This window comes from Mixophyes fleayi, chromosome 7 (genome assembly GCF_038048845.1).
Source record: "Mixophyes fleayi isolate aMixFle1 chromosome 7, aMixFle1.hap1, whole genome shotgun sequence".
Classification (NCBI taxonomy): Eukaryota; Metazoa; Chordata; class Amphibia; order Anura; family Limnodynastidae; genus Mixophyes; species Mixophyes fleayi.
Window position 1 is genome coordinate 150129918 of NC_134408.1, and position 19467 is coordinate 150149384.

Genomic DNA, 19467 nt, shown 5'->3' on the forward strand with positions numbered 1-19467 from the left:
CCCTGAAAAAGTCCCGGGTTATCATACCCGGGGATTTTGCATTGACCCCCATTAACACTGAGCCACGACCCGGGTCATCGGAGCTCGCCCCGGCTAAAACCCGGCTTTTATAGGCAGTGTGAATGGGCTATTAGTTCACTTGTAATTGTAAAAACTCTCTTATAAATATGTTATATATTATATTCAGTGCTGCGGAATTAGTGGCGCTATATAAATAAATGATGATGATGATGATGATATTATATATTATATTATATATTGTATTATATATTATATTATATATTATTTTATATTATACATATATTATATTATATATTATATATATAGCATATATTATATTATATATTATATTATATTATATATATATATATATATATATATATATATATATATACCCTTATATATAGATACCCTTTTATATATATATATATATATATATATATATATCTATAATATAAATGTCTAGTGGCGTGTGTTAGTCTGTCTGTGTGTGTGTGTGTGTGTGTGTGTGGAAAAATAAAACCAAGCTGCAGCGCCACCTGCTGGGCGGAGTTATACACTGACCTACTAAATTCTTAGTGTGTGTGGAAAAAAAAATTCAGAAATGGCTGAAATTTGGTATACTAAGATGTTTTTAATTTGTTAATTTAATTTGTTAATTGTTAAAAGTGTTTATAAAGATTTAAAAAAAATATATATATTTCTTGAAGGAGAAGTGACAGTTGGGAGTGGTTGGTGGTTGCCGGGGGTGACAGTGGGGAGTGGTTGGTGGTTGCCGGGGGTGACAGTGGGGAGTGGTTGGTGGTTGAGGACTGGGCTATGGCCCAAATGCATGACAAGAACCTTTTTAACACCTTAAGTAGCTTGATTTGACTAGAATGCATGAGTATCATGCACGGGTTAACTTGTGTATATATATATATATATATATATATATATATATATATATATATATATATATATATATATATACCCTTAAAATACCCAGACTCATTGCTTAAATAAACTGTATAGAAACAATGTTTCATTGAACTTGCTGAACTGGAACATACATTGCTTTGAACTTTGACATTGCAAGAATGCAGCACACCTAATACTTATACTAACCTTATACATTGTTGCAATGTAACCCAGACATACTCGCCACATTATTAGATTCACAAGGTGTAGCGCTTGCTTTGTTGTCATTTATATTATACTTTTCGTGGAGACAGGACACTCCAACAACCAAACCTCTCATATACAAGACACAATGCCCCATCTACAGCTCGGAGCGCAGATCTAATTTCTATATTCAGCCTCCAACGTCGGCCTCCATTGTATGTAGATGACAGGTGCAATTATAGAATATATTACAATTCACAGAACTAAAATACTTCTTCCTACTCACAAACCCCTTCTGTGCAAGTGGTCACCGTGCTTCTATCTGCAATTTACAAACCTACATTAAAACATTTAGAGTCATTCCCATTCTGTCTCTGATTTTGTCAGTAAATCTGATGCTAATTCTGAGAACTGTGCGCAGTTGTAAAGTGTCTAAATGGGGCTTATTGAGGTAATTATATATTCTAATGGAGGCAATACTAACTCCCCTGCTGGGCTCTTGGCTCTTACATAACCCGTAATAGCTCCATCTTATTTGCAGCCGCGCCGCGTGGGAACTGCGATCTGTAAAATACACAGGAATTTGGCAGAGAGGGAGTAGTCGGAATAATGATATTTTTAAATGGCCTTCTAGAAATATAATAACGATCTATTACCCAAATCAAATGTATTTTACAGTGAAGGAAAAAAACATAGACACCGGTGTACAGGAAATAAAGTACACAGATCGATGAAATCCACTCTGATTTTAACCAACGGTTCACAGATCCAGACATTTTTTTATACTATGAAATATATTCACAGGATTATTTACACATGGACAGGTATAAATCAGAGCGGAGGTCATTTATGAAGCAGAAATTACAGAGGAGGAAAATCCTCTCAATTTGTGCAGGTGTAACTGGTTTTCCTGTAAAAACGCATAAGTGGGCAGCACGGTGGCTAAGTGGTTAGCACTTCTGCCTCACAGCCCTGGGTCATGAGTTCAATTCCCAAATATGGCTTTATCTGTGAGGAGTTTGTATGGTCTTCCTGTGTTTGGGTGGGTTTCCTCCGGGTGCTCCGGTTTCCTCCCACACTCCAAAAACATACTAGTAGGTTAATTGGCTGCTAACAAATTGACCCTAGTGTGTGTGTGTGTGTATATTAGGGAATTTAGACTGTAAGCCCCAATGGGGCAGGGACAGATGTCAATGAGATCTCTGTACAGTGCTGTGGAATTTGTGGAGCTATATAAATAAATGATGATGATGATAAATTTGCGATGCAAGATGGCGGTGGCTCTAGCAGTGAAAAAGTTTGAGAGCAGTTGGGTAACACATGGACACTGATAAGCACTGAGCAAAAATTTTTAAATGAATTGAAAGCGTGGAAAATGAACATTTTTAGGAGGGGTGTATAGCCGTTTTCACTCTGCAAAAAGCATTTTGCCCGGGGCTGTTGGGGATCGTGTATATACGTGGGGATGCAACTCGATCCATTCAGTTGTACAATGGCACAAAAGCATATTTCTTGGCACAGTTTGACCAGCGTCACAAAACACACAAAATTGCCACTTGTGATAACGGTAATCCCAATGTCCCCTAACTCTCTGGTTGGATTTTGATGTGACATTTAGAGGTAAATGTATCAAATTGTCTTAAAAGGAGAAGTGGATGTGTGGCCACAGCAACCAATCAGATTCTAGCTATCATGCTAACTAGAATATGATTGGTTCCCACCTCTCCACGCAGCCAGAAGCACTTCTTATTTGCGGAGGAATCTCTCTAGAATGGAGAGTAAGCGACACCTTAAAGTGCGCTGGATGGTCCAGATAGGTGGAGTAGTGCAGAACCAAAGCGATCTCTGGTGGCCATTCTGTGCTCACTGTAAATAACATTCAATATCTTACTGATCGCTGGATAAATACCTGTAAGATTTTTATTTAAAAAATGTGTAGCTGCTACTGATAATAAGAGATATACAGGGGAAGAATTATAATTGTGGGCAGGGATAACGGTTTAGTACCTCTCTTTTATTACTAAAATAAAAATCTAAACTAAATAAAAGTCAAACTTAAGCACCAAGGAATAATACTAAGGCTTTTTACTAACACAGACACATGGCAGATGTTTGATTTTCAACTTTAAAGCAAAGCACCTTCATTTTAGGTGAGGTACGGGGCTGTCTGCCCCTGTTAGACTTAAATTGCACTTTGTACCTTATAAAAAACTGTTCCATCCTCTTAATAAACACTTTGTCTGTATATAACCACTTCAGCATGTTTTGTGCACAATGAGAAAGTCTGTTTAAGATGGACCCGAAATAACAGATAAATGGTTCACAGGAGCCGTGTACTTTTCATGGCAGAATCAATGAGAGAAAATGTACAACAATTAGTTTGAAGTGATTGAAAAGGTTTCTCTAGACTGTCAAAGTCATAGGATAATAAAGCAAATATTACAGTTGGGAGGGGGCACGTCCTATCTCAAGTCTAAATTGCAGTGTAAAAATAAAGCTGAACACTATTTTGTGCAAAATACAGACACTGTGTTCTCCCTGCATGCAAAACAAGTTTGCATTTGCACCCTTTGCATGTCAACGTGGTTTGTCCAGATATTTTGTCCTTTGGGCCATTTCCATAGAGCATTTCTTAGTTAATAGACATCAGAGGGTAAATGTATCAATTTGCGAGTTTCTGGCGGGTTTGAAAAGTGGAGATGTTGCCTATAGCAACCAATCAGATTCTAACTGTCATTATGTGGAATGTACTAAATAAATGATAACTAGAATCTGACTGGTTGCTATAGGCAACATCTCCACATTTCAAACCCACCAGAAATTTGCAGCTTGATACATTTATGTTCAAATAAGGGTCCCGTTTTAATCTTAGATTCCCCAAGGTCAGAAACCATAGACACCCCTTGACCGCTTTAGAATTATGTGATTGTTTTTGTTTGCAATTCCTAAAAGTACTAACTGGAATAAGTTGCACCATTGATAGAGTAGCGTTATATGCAAATTGTTGCGGTTGCAAAACATTTAACAAAATGAGTAATTAGATTTATCTCAGGGGTACTTACACATAATGTGTATTAGAAAAGGTGAGTTAAGAGTGATTGCGGAGATGGGTGAAGGATACGCCTTCGTCACTCCAGAAAATGTCGCTTGAAGAGCAGATGGAGCTAAAGTGTTTTTAAGAACGCCAAGTTTTTATAGCTGGAGGTGAAAGAGTTAAGAGTGGAGAGAAGGAACAGAATCTACAACGTCTTTGTATGCTAAACTCAGCGCTGGATGAAAAACTTCAGCCACATATTACTTTCTAACAAAAGCGTTGACTTATTTAACAAAGATAATTCATGATCATTATGCTTTATTCACAGTCAACTCCATCCACAAAATGCTTCCTCAAAGACTGAAAGCGCAATCTGTCTGAGCGGGTCAGGACATTGTCTCACAAGTGAATATCAAGGGCCAGGACGACTGGAGCTGTCTTGTTACTTTTAATGAGATCCATATTTAAAAATGACGCAGGGCAAACGAAGAGAACATCGCATGTGATACTGCTGTCAGCTGCTATACAGAGCAGAGATGTTAATTAAGTCTGGTAAAGTCCTTTGTCACATCCACACTCGGGAGTTGATGTTGTGATGAGAACTTTAAACTTAAAAGCACACGAAGTAAAACCCAGTGGGAAATATTCATATATTCATGTAAATGGTTAAACCGTTAGATCCAGTGTTTGGAAGCCTCATGGTTGACATGTTTGTAGCTGAGACACAGGATAAACAATGACGACACAATAGAATAATGTATTGAAGAGAGAATAGTATCTGAGCAGTTATTAATAAATGTGAAATCTGCATTTATCATATTAAATGTAATACCAGCATCTCCGCATTCATTGTTTAAATATCAATTGGGAATCTTATTCCTGCCATAGTCCAAATGGAAATGTCAGGTAAATTCTGCAAATAGATGGTCACGACTTGATATAAAATAACTGCAACGCTGAAGACTGAAGAGCTATTAGCTGGAGAGATTAACACGCAGTCGGCCGGTATTATACCCAAGATAAACTTGCTATAATTGTTCCGATAATTCCACTATTCACATTCGGTGGACCGGCCCCCGCATTGTCCATTTCTGGAACAAGGTCCTGTCCATTCCTAACTCTCCATCCGAACTACTGGTTTCCAGAGACCTATGGATGGGCAGCACGGTGGCTCAGTGGTTAGCACTTCTGCCTCACAGCACTGTGGTCATGAGTTCAATTCCCGACCATGGCCTTATCTGTGTGGAGTTTGTATGTTCTCCCTGTGTTTACGTGGGTTTCCTCCGGATGCTCCGGTTTCCTCCCACACTCCAAAAACATACTGGTAGGTTAATTGGCTGCTATCAAAATTGACCCTAGTCTCTCTCTCTGGGTCTGTCTCTGTGTGTGTGTTAGGGAATTTAGACTGTAAGCTCCAATGGGGCAGGGACTGATGTGAATGAGTTCTCTGTACAGCGCTGCGGAATTAGTGGCACTATATAAATAAATGATGATGATTATGATGGATTTTCCTCCTCTCCCGCCCCCTACTAAATGAGAGCCCATATACAGCCAGAATGAGTTAAGGGGAAAGCAGAGATGACAATTACAGTGGGCATCCAGCTCCTATCCTCAGAATAACGATAGTTGAACATGTTCCATCATGAGACTAGTTAACCCTTGTTTACGATTCTGCGATACTCACTTTTTTTCTGGCCCATCCTAAGTCAAGACTGATCGTGCAGTTTGCCGTCAATAAGTTTGTTAGTAACATCTTCGCAGTTGTGTTTTCTTCTATACATGAGAGACCCGTGTCAGCCTGACATCTCACATACATCTCACATACTGTATGTTCCCAAGGCCAAAGCTTTGTCCTGTGAAGACTCTATTGTCTGTTCTCAGATCCTGCAGTGGGCGGCCAAGGATGCCGGAACGTTTAAAGGAAACAGAGCCGCACGATGACTCAGCCACCATGTTGCTCGTTGTAATAATTAATACAGGTCCTTAATCATATCTGTCATAGACTGGGGATACAGGTAGGAGTACGAGCCTATTAAAACATGCAGTGTGGTAGACAGTGATTGAACACATTATTGTAATGAGGAATAGACACCGGATCTCTCCCTCCTCCCATCTAAATCAACTAAGGAAAGGTCAAAGCAAACTTTTAGGGATGTTTTCTGTTTTTAAATGATCAGGCGACGACTCTTAAGACTTTTGAAAAACAAAAGCTCAATAAGTATAAGAAGTATTTAACTAATATAAGCAGCCAGCCGTGGTAATCATTTTCATGATTACCACAAACCCAACAGGCAGGTTCCCTATAAAGAAAATCTGAATTGAAAGAAAACGACTGGAATATAAACAGATTTACTTTAAAACAGAAGCTTCAGATCTCCGATGGCACCAGCAATGCTGACAGCAACTCATTCCGAATACACAGCTTTCACGTCACTTAACAGTGCGACCTAGAAAAATGTTAATTTAAAGCGGCAATGACGGGACCCCGCAGGTTAACTGTTGCATTAAACAGTGCCTTCCGATATCTGCAGCTTCGGTTTTTAGGTAACTCTGTTTATATTCCAGTCGTTTCTTTTTTAAATTGGATTTTCTTTGTAGGGATCCTGCTTGTCGGGTTTGTGGCACTCGGGAAAACGTACCCAACCCGCAGCCAGGGGGTTAAATAGAATATACCTCAATTGATCCATCTATCTACAGTACATTATGCTGAAATACATATCCTTATATGCCTTTCCAGTGATGTCACTACTGTTAGTTATTATTTATATATACGTTCAGTGATGTCACTTCTGTCACATGACTTTGATAGGGTATTAAACTGGAAAGCAATGACTGTCAGTAAAACATCTTGTTCTATTTCAAATGGAAACGTTTGTGTCGTAAGAAATTATTTACAACCTACTGTGAAATAATAAAAGGTTTTTATAAAATGCACAGTGTGGAAGTTCTAAGTGTTTACCATAATACCATAACAAAACCAATAAAGACACAGACACCAGATTAACGTTGGAATAAAATATTATTTAGTAAATGCTAATGTTAAACTAAAGGGGCTGAAAGGCGGACGAGAGCAGGGCAGTCAGCAAACACAAAACCAATAACGGTGGAAAGGTCAGACCATCGTACCACCAACCCAGGATCATACCTTATCTATTGGCCGGTGCGAAATATCTGTCCAACGGCAAGACTACACCCCCCATTTAACCGCCAGTAAAACCTTAAACATACTGGCCCAGAGTCCCATTCACTGGACCCAACACACGTGATGACAACACAATCCAAAAGGGGGAGTAGTGACCTATGACGAGATAACCCAAGCACCATATGCAAACTTACCCACTGCACTGCTCTCCCACCTAGAAGGAACCATATAAACCCAAACCTAATAACTGCTGGGAGGGCGGGAGGAATCCCGAAGCAGAGAGGGGGAAATGGTGGAGAACTTCACCTATATAAAACTAAGCCACCCCCCTCCTCTGCCTTATTGGTTAACAATTAGAAGCAGCCCATAGGCTAAACACCTAATCACTCACCCACGTGATTTTAACTGCGTTTAGGCTGATGGCCACACTTCCCAAAGTTTAATTTTCTGCATACATCCTTCTCGCGTATATATTACTAACCTGGCAGTTAGTTACCATTTGCACAGCACTTTGTTATGTTAGTATGCCAAAAAACGTTCTGAGTCTTCCTTCAGCACTAAACGAATGACTCTACTGATCAAAGCCACTGTGTTTATTTGTTAGTTTTAGTTAGAGCCCGATTTCTACAATGTAAAGAAATAATATCAGATGAAATGTTGTATAAAGCAACAGATTTTTCTGATCAGGGATCTAAGCCTCCTGTTTGAGATGAAATTGCCATTTGGCCGTAAACAAAAATACATTTCTTATTTTACACTGATTAGGAAAAGAAACTGATGTGTTTAATGAGCAGTATTATAAGCATGTGAACGTTTATAATGTGTAATGTTGTGAAAATTAGCTGCGAGGTTAACAGTGAATTGTTTTAAGTTTCACGATTTCACATAGATGGTATGAATATCAATTTTGCTGAATTGAATTCACATTACAATTATTTTAATTAAAAGAGAAATTCACTTCCAAATACATATCATATATATATATATATATATATATATATATATATATATATTATTATTTTTTCCCAAACAGACCCACTTTCAATTAATAGACCCCCAAACCACCCCAGCATTAAATTAAAGGTCCAAATACCCCTTCGTAAATTGCTAGGCCCCAAAATTAAATTAAAGTGACCCACATCACACCACAAATAAAATAGCACCAATTAAATATTTAGCCCCCACCTAAATTCCAGCATTATATTAATAACCTACCTCCCACATTATATTAACACTCTCCCACTTCCCTCATGCCTAAATACGTGCCCCTAATTGATATTAAGCCACCACAGAACCCACAAATCATATTATCCCACAATAATGCCCCAGTTCATACAATTGTGTCCCCAAATCATATTATACCACAATACTGCCCCCAGTTGATATTATGCCACAATAGTGCCCCCAAATCATATTATTCCACAGTGAACATATTAACACCATGAAATTATATTTGTATAAACTGTGAGTTTATATAAATATTCATTAGGAATAATTATGGACTATACAGCATCCTCCTCCTCCCCCCTATGTTCTGTGTGGAATCCTTCCTCTCCCCCCCTCCCGTTTTTCTGTGTGGCATCCTCTCTCTTCAAACCCCCCCCTCCCCCTGTTTTTCTGTATGACATCCTTTCTCCCCCACCCCCCTCAAGTGTGGCATCCTTTCTCCCCCCCCTCAATTTTCTGTATGGCATCCTTCCCCCCCCCCTTTTTTTTCTGTGTGGTATCCCCCCCCCCCCCCTGTTTTAGTGTACTTACCTTCTCAGCTTATTTTCTCTTCTTGTTTCTGTCTTCTGCCTTCTTCTCCTGTCTGCTCCTCTGACTGCTGCCTTGCAGGACAGGGGCGCAAGCAGGGGTGGTTTCTGGTTCTCCAGAAACCCCTCCCCTCCGCGATCGAAAGGGCACAAAAGCATGTATTTAAACATGCAAAACATTTCTCCTGCACAGTACTGCCACAGACGCTTCTTTGACAGCGCCGCGGCTGCTGTACAATTCTGCATCACCAAAATGGAGCTGCTGCGCATATATTTATACATATATTTATATACATGTATGTGTATCTATATATTTATATGTATGTGTATGTATATGTATGTATGTATATATGTGTGTATATATGTGTGTGTGTGTATATGAGAAGTGTGTCCCTTAGACTAAACGCAGTTAAAATCATGGGGGTGAGTGACTTGCCAAAGAACCTATTATCTGTGGATTCCTGGAATTTCAGCCAATGGGAGCAGGAAGGGGATGGGACTTATACACAGTTATAAGTCAGTGCTCAGAGGTTACAGTCCTTCCTGTTTCCGGATTCCTCCCGCCCTCCCTGCAATTTCTGAGATATATTGTATTGTAGTCGGTTAGAGTAGGAGAGCAGTGTAGTCGGTAACTGTGCATATGGTGCTCGGGTGATCTTGTCATAGGTCACTACCCCTCTGTGGTTATGGTGTCATACCATGGTTGGTCCGTTTGTTAGGAGGACCATTGGGCCAGTTTTGTATGGTTTATACTGGCGGAGTTAATAGGGGGCGTAGTCTTGCCGTTGGACTTGATCTTAGCACCGGCCAATAGATAAGGTATGATCCTGGGTTGGTGGTACTATGGTCTGACCTTTCTACCTTATTGGTTTTGCGTTCCTGACTGCCCTGCTCTCGTCGGCCTTACAGTCCTATTAGTTTAAATATAAATAAATACCGTCATTCATTCCAACTTTAATTTTGTGTCCGTGTCTTTATTTGGTTTGGTAAAAAAGTAATGTCACAGGTGTGTTATTTGGGAAGAACTTCCCTGCTATGCATTTTAATATATATATATATATATATATATATATATATATATATATATAAATATATATATATATATATAAATATTGTAAAATTATAGCCCCCATGCTTGTCACACCCACTGGAGGTGTGGCGTGGAAACTCCCCTCCTCAAATCCTGTGTTTGCCCCTGCAGGACCCGGCTGTAAGCTGTCATGTGATCTGGTGGCTGGGTCCTGGGGAGGAAGCCTATCACTGACAGGCCGTCAGTGTCGGTGCACTCACAGTGCACTGACTGCCCGGGACCGGCCCATCTGGCCATCGACCCTTCTAAGATTTGTCAGAAGTGCCAGATGGCCAGTCTGGCCCTGCTATCCAGCAATAGGATTGTTTAAGGATTTAGGGGAACGAGGAGGCATTGTCATTGTTTTACCATGTGTTTTTATTTTTTTATATAGTGCTCTCTACAGGTTTCATATCATCCTCTGTGTAATAGTAAATAGATCTGAGCATAGTGGGGAGGGCAGGGGGGTTATAAATGTCACTATAAGGCTCATTTACCAACATTGCATTAAAGTGCAAAATTCGCACTAAACCACATCAGCCAATCAGACGCATGCTTTCATTATCTAATTTGCACAAGACTGATGAAATCTAATTGCTAATTGGTTGTGTTGTTCCAGCCAATCAGCGCCTCAATACAATATAAGTAAATAAGCCTTAATGTGTGATGTTGTTCGTGATGTTTGTGGTTCTTTCTGATCTTTTTAATCCAGACTTGACCTTAATTTTCATACTGTAGAACCAGCTAAAATCTGACAAATCTCAAAACTTGCTAAATCTATCCACGTATTGATGTTCAGAATTAATTTGTACATTGATGATGCATAGATTGTGTATAAAATCCATTTATAGTTTAGTATAGTTATGCAGCTTGTGTTGCTTAGGATATTTTGGCCAGTGTGTTTCAGAGATAGTCGCATCCACTTACATGAATGATTGTACGAGACACCGGCCAGTGCACAGCCGGGGATAATATTTATTTTGTACCAAACTCATAAAGAAGTAAACTTTAGGATTTTATGGCACAGATGATGCTGCAAAAGAGAACATGGGAACTTATTCATATTGTATATTTATACTGCATTGCTGACATTGGTAAAGTATCTCTACAACGTACTTGTCTCGCAGAGAAGGGCCCAGATCCGGGCAGTGAAACGCAGTGGGGGAGCTTGTGAAATACATGAGTTACAGCGAGCGCTGAAATGCTCCCAGGCACCTGATATGAAATAAAGGTAAATAAAATATACACCTATACCTTCTACTGGATCCAAAGCGTAGTTAGAGATGAAGTATTCATACTTACTAAATTTGGCATGTCTCTGCTGAGCAAGAATTTCAACTACTGACTGAGAATGATAAGAAATATAGATCGAAATAGAGTGAATGGAAAGCAAAGGCCTGAGGATTTGCTATAATACATAAATACTAATAGAGATTTTATAGAACAAGTAAATCTAGTACTGGATTTTAAAATATTTCAAACCCTGACATAAATAATATGCCTGAAATTACTGTGGTTGTATATGTTGTATAAAACATAATAAGGTGTAATAACACACATACACATAACATTCTGGGGTTTGTAGTTCCAAAACTGCCAGAGAGCCATTGGATGCACATATTTAGGGTAGTTTGAGGAACCATCTTCAATGTATTGAACGGATACTGTCTTAGGGTACAGACACATACATGTTTTTTAACGCATGTAAAATATCTATAAACCGCGTTACATTTCTGTATGTGTTTGATATGTGTTTAGAAGCAGTTACAAGTGCGTTCAATCTGCATATTTTTGTCTGTGCAGAGCAGGATGATTTTATCATATTAAACCTATGTGGAAACATGTATGTAAATGTTCCTTAACCATTGCATTTAAAAAATAAGGGCTCTCCTTGTGATGAATGTAACTGCGCTGGCGCACGTCAGATGGACCGAAATGGAACGAGAAGCATTTAAAATGACACCGCGGCGACACGTAAGATAGACGCATGACAAGATGCAAATATGTTCATTCTAATTTGGTACAATGTTTGTTTTTTTTTCTAATGTTCTTAATGTGTGTTAGGCATGTATGTTCTAAACATCACTGTAACGCCAGTGAGCATGTAGCCTTACAGAAATAAAATGCAATTCTGTGATTTATTGGTGTTAGATCACTGTGTCTCTACAGTCTGATCTCACCTGGATCTTCATCTGGTTTGTGGACGGTGGTCATTTGCGACAAATCCGCCATAGTTTTGCTCCAGGGCACCTGGATGCCTTCTCCTTAAAGTCCACCCTCCAATCACTTTATTACCACCCCTTGAAATTGGATTTTTTTTCTTCACTGAAAATAGCATCAGTTATGGCTTAATGCAATCCTGAGAGTGACTGGACATCAGAGCTGAATTTATGGCAATTGTGTATGTGTTGAACTTTTTATTACATTGTTCGGAAAGCAGCCAAATCCGCTAACGAGCAACATGGCAGCGCTAAGAAGACGTCATTTGAAGTGTAGGCAAGATGAAGGACACCAACTCGGATTTGGTGGCAAACTACGGTCCTTTTGTGGAGTGGGAATGGCTGCCTCTCCACATGGCAAGTAACACCCCTCAAAATGCATCATCTTCACCCTTTTATCTTATAACAATAATCTTTATCCGCAAAATTAAGTCTCCTCCGTAAAAATACCATCTGTGCCTTTGTATGCCTACTCTATACTTTGCAAGGAACGCCTCACTCTGCCTAATTACTACCCTCCATAAACACTGCTATCTGCTTCATAAATCTTTGCAATTTGGCATAAATCTAGTCGCATGGTGGGGTCAGCTCTGATTTTGTGCAAATAACCTCCACTGAGGTCAGCCATGTAATGAGCAAAACCAGGGATAATGAGGATGAGGATTGCTGGCTGTTATCTCACTAGGAAACAATTCCACCGCCTAATCTACATCATGTCAAATAATTTGTCTTATAAAACTAATGAGCGGTCTATGCTCTACCGCAATCATATCAAACCATAAAGGTCCAAGTTGGGAGCCCATAATACTGTGAGGGTCAAAATAGATAATAAAAGCAAAATTTAGCCAACATAGATATAAGTGCAATATATTAGATTAATAACTTATACTCATTTTCTGATTTACCCACAGTTATATTCAGAGGATATTCAGCGTTATATTCAGAGGAAAACTCTCAGCTTGATACATTTACCCCCAGGGCTTTAATGTGGCAGAGGAGTTTGGTTAAACTCAGTGAAGAGAGAGGTGAGGTTCCACAACTAAAACAAGACACCAAGAATTACACCAAGAATTAGACATTTTTTAAGGAAAATTTTTATTGGGGGAAAAGATAAGGCAAAGGAATAGAGGAGACAGATATATTAAATAAGAATAGGACTGGGGGTACTAATAACCAATGACAATCAAACACCGATATTATATACATACAATGAATGATCACAAACAACAACCAATGTCAATATGAGGGTAATTGTTCTCTATGAGAACTCTAGTTCTAATTTTAACTGGGGGAGGGTTCCCTGGCGCAGTTGCCAGGGAAAGAGTTGGAGGGGAATGGTCCCAAACCCCTACCCCGGCGCAATTTTAACTGGCTCTGAAACACTTTTCCTACCAGTTCCTATAATCATTCAATTGTCTAAAATTGTTCGCTAAAGTTCAATTTTTAGTTCAACTTAAACTGGTTCATGCACATGTAGTAACTGGATAAATTATTGAAAACTAGTCATAAGCCCCTGGTTTTTATGAAGAGCTGACAATGATCCACGTTTTGCCCTGTAAAGATTTCTCTATTCTTGGCACCATCTTATTGCACTCTAAGGCCGCTCAGATATCAGTATTTTAACACTCTTATGGTTGATTAAATACACATTACATACATGTACTGTCTACATACATTATAACTATATTCCCTTCTTTCAAGTATGCAAAGTTTAAAAAGCAACTCATATATTTTAGTTACGTTATTTATTGGCCAAATTAGGGTTGCCATCTGACCATGCGGTTTAAAAGATTATCATTGAAATTTAGGACTGATGGTTTCAGTTTAAGAATACAGACCCACATCTCCCGATAACACCAGTTTGTTGTTTGCTTGCTAAATTGCTGCACCAATGGTTTGGAAGCCCTATTCTTTGAGGGGTACATATGCTAATGTGGAGCCCAATTTGGAGCAGGGTGGGGCTCTGTAAGTGGGAGTGGTGTTGTCCACAGCAACCAATCAGATTCCAGCCATCCTTTTCAACAATGTACTGGATAAATGATAGCTAAAATCTGATTGGTTGCCATGGGCAACACCTCTGCTTTTACTTTTTTAGAAGTTTTGATAAATCTACCCCACATAGACCAATTTAGCATCACTCATCTCTCATTACTCATCTCTCATTACTCATCTCTTGTGGCAAATGACCAAACAATGGAACACATGAGCAAAAGAGACTATTACATCCAGTATTTATTGCAGAACACAAATCAGGGATGGGGTAATAGACTTTTTTCACAAGAACTTGTCTACGTGTGCACGCGCACAAATGGCACCCAACTAAATTGATTATTATTCACAAAGGAGAATTCGTCTGCTGCATATAATAAAATGTCTTTCTCTGGGGTAAGTGTGTTCTGTGGCTCTCAATGAAGCATACAGTTCTGTTCCTACAATTAATGAGCCTTCCTGATACACATATGGATTATGTTTCAGACATTCATTCTTAGTCTTAAATGTAAATGTTTTGTACTCGTCTTGTGGCATCCTGAGACTTTCCCTGAGAGTATATTATTGGCATTTCCCATACGCTTATTAATGTACATGTTTTATTTCGGAAAATGGTTGATTATGAATTGATTTTTACAGTCACTCCCATCTTTAATTTCAGAGAGCATTGATGTAGAGATTCTATAATGCAGCCAAGCTGCAAAACCTGCAAAGATGATTGAATGAATGAATGACAAAAAAAAATTGAATTACATGTTGGTCATAATCCCTTATGGCCAACATTTACTATTGCTGACATTTGTGAACATAGTAACTTCTGCAGAAGATAATACAAAATAGCCAAATATCGGTGAGAATTTGTATCTACCAGTCACTTTTAGTAAATATTACAGTTTATATCAGAATATGGAGCCATTTCCCCTAGAAACAGAAGGATTGGCTTCTTCTCATGCCAAGAACAGTTGGACAGTCTTTGCCAAATCTCAATATGTCTGCCACCTGTACCCTGTAAACGTTGATAGATCCGGGACGTGAGGCTGTTAGTGGATTATTAACATTTTGTACCAACGCTGCTGAAAGCTTCTGAATATTATACCTGTGTTGGGCAAGGTCAGGAACTTGATTTTCTGGATAATGTTAACATTAGACAGACACTGTTGAATAATTGCAATTATTACTACAATCTGCATCATCTGCTAATGGTCTCTGCAAGACAGTATATTTAATTGCTGTCAGCGTGGGCTGGATATATGGCCTGGCGTGAAGATCTATCACTAATTCGCTATATTTTACCAGTTATTTAATCACATTGGGCCTGATTCATGTACGGACACAACCTGCGCGCAACTTGAGCGTCGAAAAAATAGCTCCGAACTTGAGCCTAGTTCCGACCAAATTCAAATCCGTGCGGATCTCATGATACCTTCATTCTTGGTGTAAGTAACTCTCTGCCTAAATGTTACTTGTAGACACACAGAATAGACTGCAGTATGTGCTCATGCGTATGTACAATATACAGTCCCATCAGAACGCATACAAAACAATTGATGTTATAAAATAAAGGAACAACTCAATACAATATAATCATTAATCAAAAGATGGGTTGTTAAAAATAGTTTTTTATAATTTTTGCTTCCATTAATTACATAAATCAAGATGTCCTTAATGTGTACTATACATACAATGCATATAGTCTTATTTGCATACACATGGTCTGTGCTGGCTATTGACATGGATATATGTAGTTTTTAATACAAAGACAATGCTGTGCTAATCATCACTATCAGTCAGCACCTACACCTGCTGCAAATGTGACGGCTGAAACAAGCAAGAGACCCAGGACTTGATGCTGCTGCAACTGCGTCAGAACGCCCTCGGCACGCCCTCATTGTACATGGCCTACGTTCCTCTGCCCCTTCCCTCTCTCTGTTCCACCCTTTCAGTCTTAGGCAGTGGTAAGGGTCATTTGCATACAGACATGAATTGCATGCAATGGTGATCATTGGCGTAAGGTGCATCTCTGAGCACGCGCAGAGTTATTTCACGCAAGATGCGGCACGTACACGGACATATGTCCGAACACGATACAGGCCCTGGTTGGAGAATGATATGAACTCTTCCTGATTAGGTCATTATACGGATAAGTCCTAAACATTTTATTGTCAAGAAACCAATATTTCAGACTTTATCATAGAACTTAGCTGATGCTGTCAAAGCTTCAGATAAATATCAAATGTTTGTTAGCAAACATTATAAAGATGCAGAAATAGATTTAGGTGCCGAGTGGATCAGAAACAGGTGACAGGAAGTTGTGCATGTCTATAAAAAACAGTTAGACTAATTGAGACTGTGGACTATAAATCAGATGTGCCTCAGAATAATGAATGGACTCGTGGGCGATAGTTGGGAAATTCCATTCATTATTTTGGGTCAATACTGAATGGATTAAGCAGAATGTTTAAAACATGGCGCTTGAATCGCCTGTCTGACACTCACCTTGAAGAATGGGGTTGAGCGAGATTTCCTTTCATTATTTTGATAGTTTTATTTACAGGGGGAGAACATACACATTCCACACAGATGGGGCCCTGGGCACAATGAATCTCATGACCCCAGGGCTGAGAGGCAGCAATGCTAACCACTGTGCTGTAATTTTATTCTTTTATTCAGAAATCATCTGCCATTTCTCATTGGAATTGCTTTTTTTTATTTCTTATTTTAAATAGAATAACACCATTGCCTTTCTATTCTATTAAAATGTCCTTGCAAATCATTATATTCTCCAATCAATAGCAACATTGCGGTTTTTAATTGAGAGATGTGCCAAGACTTACACAGTAATTACCTTGTAAAGCTAGTTTCCAAGCAGACGAGTCCTTTTATAACACCTTGAAATCCTGGGTCCTACAAAAGCAAATGTAATCATTGGTATTTGCACAGAAAAAAAGGAATAAGCTGTCATTACCATAAACAGAGACATGAAGAGTGATGAGAGAGCAGGGGGGACTTAGCGTGTATCTTCCCAAATCATTCCGCTGACAACGACTCTTTATTAATATTGATCAATGTGGCGATTGGAAGTCCAGATGTCAAAGCTTCTTTTAGCCTGCTCAATTTTATTTAATAGCACTGTTGATGAGAGCAGGCTTAATGAAGACCAACAGATGGTCTATTTAATATCGCTCCAGGTCTTGTAGCGTTTGCCAAAAGAGACGCATAGAAAGGACTTGACAGTCACGGAACTGGAAGCCCTTAATTACATCTGTTTCCCCTCCAGAGAATCCACCAAGGTTTTGATTTTGGGAGCGATTTTGGTCGTTGTGGAGTCGAAAATTAGCAGTGTACTTTGTTACCTGTGTTTATTATGAAAGTGCCATCGTTAGTTACTATCTGAGAACACAGCTAGCCATCCAGGATAGCAGAGGAAACATGTTTTCCAAACAATATTAGATATACAGATGGTAGATAGATAGAACTCTCTCTCTCAGTCCGCTGACAGCTTGGCTGACTTGCTTTGCAGAAATGCACTGTGCTGATTGGTTGAATCTGACTTTGGGGCAGGGCCAGTGATGTCACAGTAGCTGAAGTGACTGTATTCTCAGAGGTGCAATGAAATATCAGGTTAACAATATTATTTTACTTTCATGGTTCATATGTGAAATTTTCAATGATCATATTTAGTGGTTCATTAAGTATAAAATAATAGTGTTTTTATTTTATTTTATTTTTTTTTCAAAAATATTTTTTTGTTCCAGAGATGTGTACTTACTAAGAGCTATCAAACTGTGTTGTTACTAAACAGTGTAGCGGTTATGTCATTGATGATATTTAATTATTACCACTTCTGTGATCTGTTGTGTTACTTTGGTTGCAACAGTGTCTGTATTTGAATGTAATTGTTTTAGCGCATGTTCGGTTTTACCTGGATAGCGGTATACAGTCTCCCGATTAAGTAAGAATGAGCAGTGTATAATACATACTTGCCAACATTTCCTTGTTGGCTTCAGGGAGATCCTGGGGGAGGTGGGCGTGTGCGGGGGCAGGGCTTGACGAAGTGCATCATTTTGGCCCCGCCCCTAAACGATTGTCACAATTTTGGGCAATTACTGCAGGTGGCGGGGCTAAGATGATGCAATATTTGCGTCATTAAGCCCCGCCCTTGCCACTTATCTATTGTGGGGGAAGAACCGGGAGGTTGCCCTGCTCTCCCGGGAGTCCGGGAGGTCTCTCTGAAATGCAGGAAACTCCCGGACATTCTGGGAGAGTAGGCAACTATGCGTTAAAGAATAGCAGCTAATGAATCTCTAGAGACTGAAGTGTCTTTTACATTTCTGTCTCTATTACTGAAGTCATGTTGTCTTACCTGTCAGTCTTTTATTAAATCCTGATCTCCATGAAAATGGCCACCTCCATAGGCATCAATACATGGACATAGGACACAATTTCTGAACTGTGTCATCATGCCACAGATGGCGAAGCCAACCACGTCTTGTACTGGCTCAGCATCAGGGAGAATGCCGGACTCTTCAGGGAGTGAGGGAGATCACCCCTATTTCAGGGAGTCTCCCTGACGTTCAGGGAGTGTTGGCAAGTATGGTGTAATATAACACAGTATGGTATAGTATAATACTGTTCTCACAAAGATATTTTTTTATAACACATCCCCTGTTTATAAACAGTGATGCTATTGGCTCCTTATTAGGTAGACACGTCTGTTTTGCTGCCACCACCAGGTTTACAATCTGGATGTGACCCGCATAGTGCAATTTTATATACATCTTTATAATGTACATGGTTTGTGTGAAATGTCCCTGGATTGTATTGTCTATGGGCCATATGAAATAAAGCGTTTTTACAAGTTTGTTTTATAAGCAGTGCAGCAGCTTGAGAAATCACTTCATCAACTTATTTTTCATGTTTTGGTTCGTACATTTTTCCCTGTCAATCAATACAAAATAATGGGGGATTCTATAGAGAATATATAGATGATGACTGAAAAACAAACCCCCCTCTGCCTGTCATTACATTGGTACAGCCCATGATTCCTTTTGTCAGATTACACAGAAACTGCTCATAAACTGACCGTCTGGGCTGCTGAGAACTTATCCCGATTCCTGCAAAGAACTGCAAACAAGAAAGAGACAGAATTGATTTTT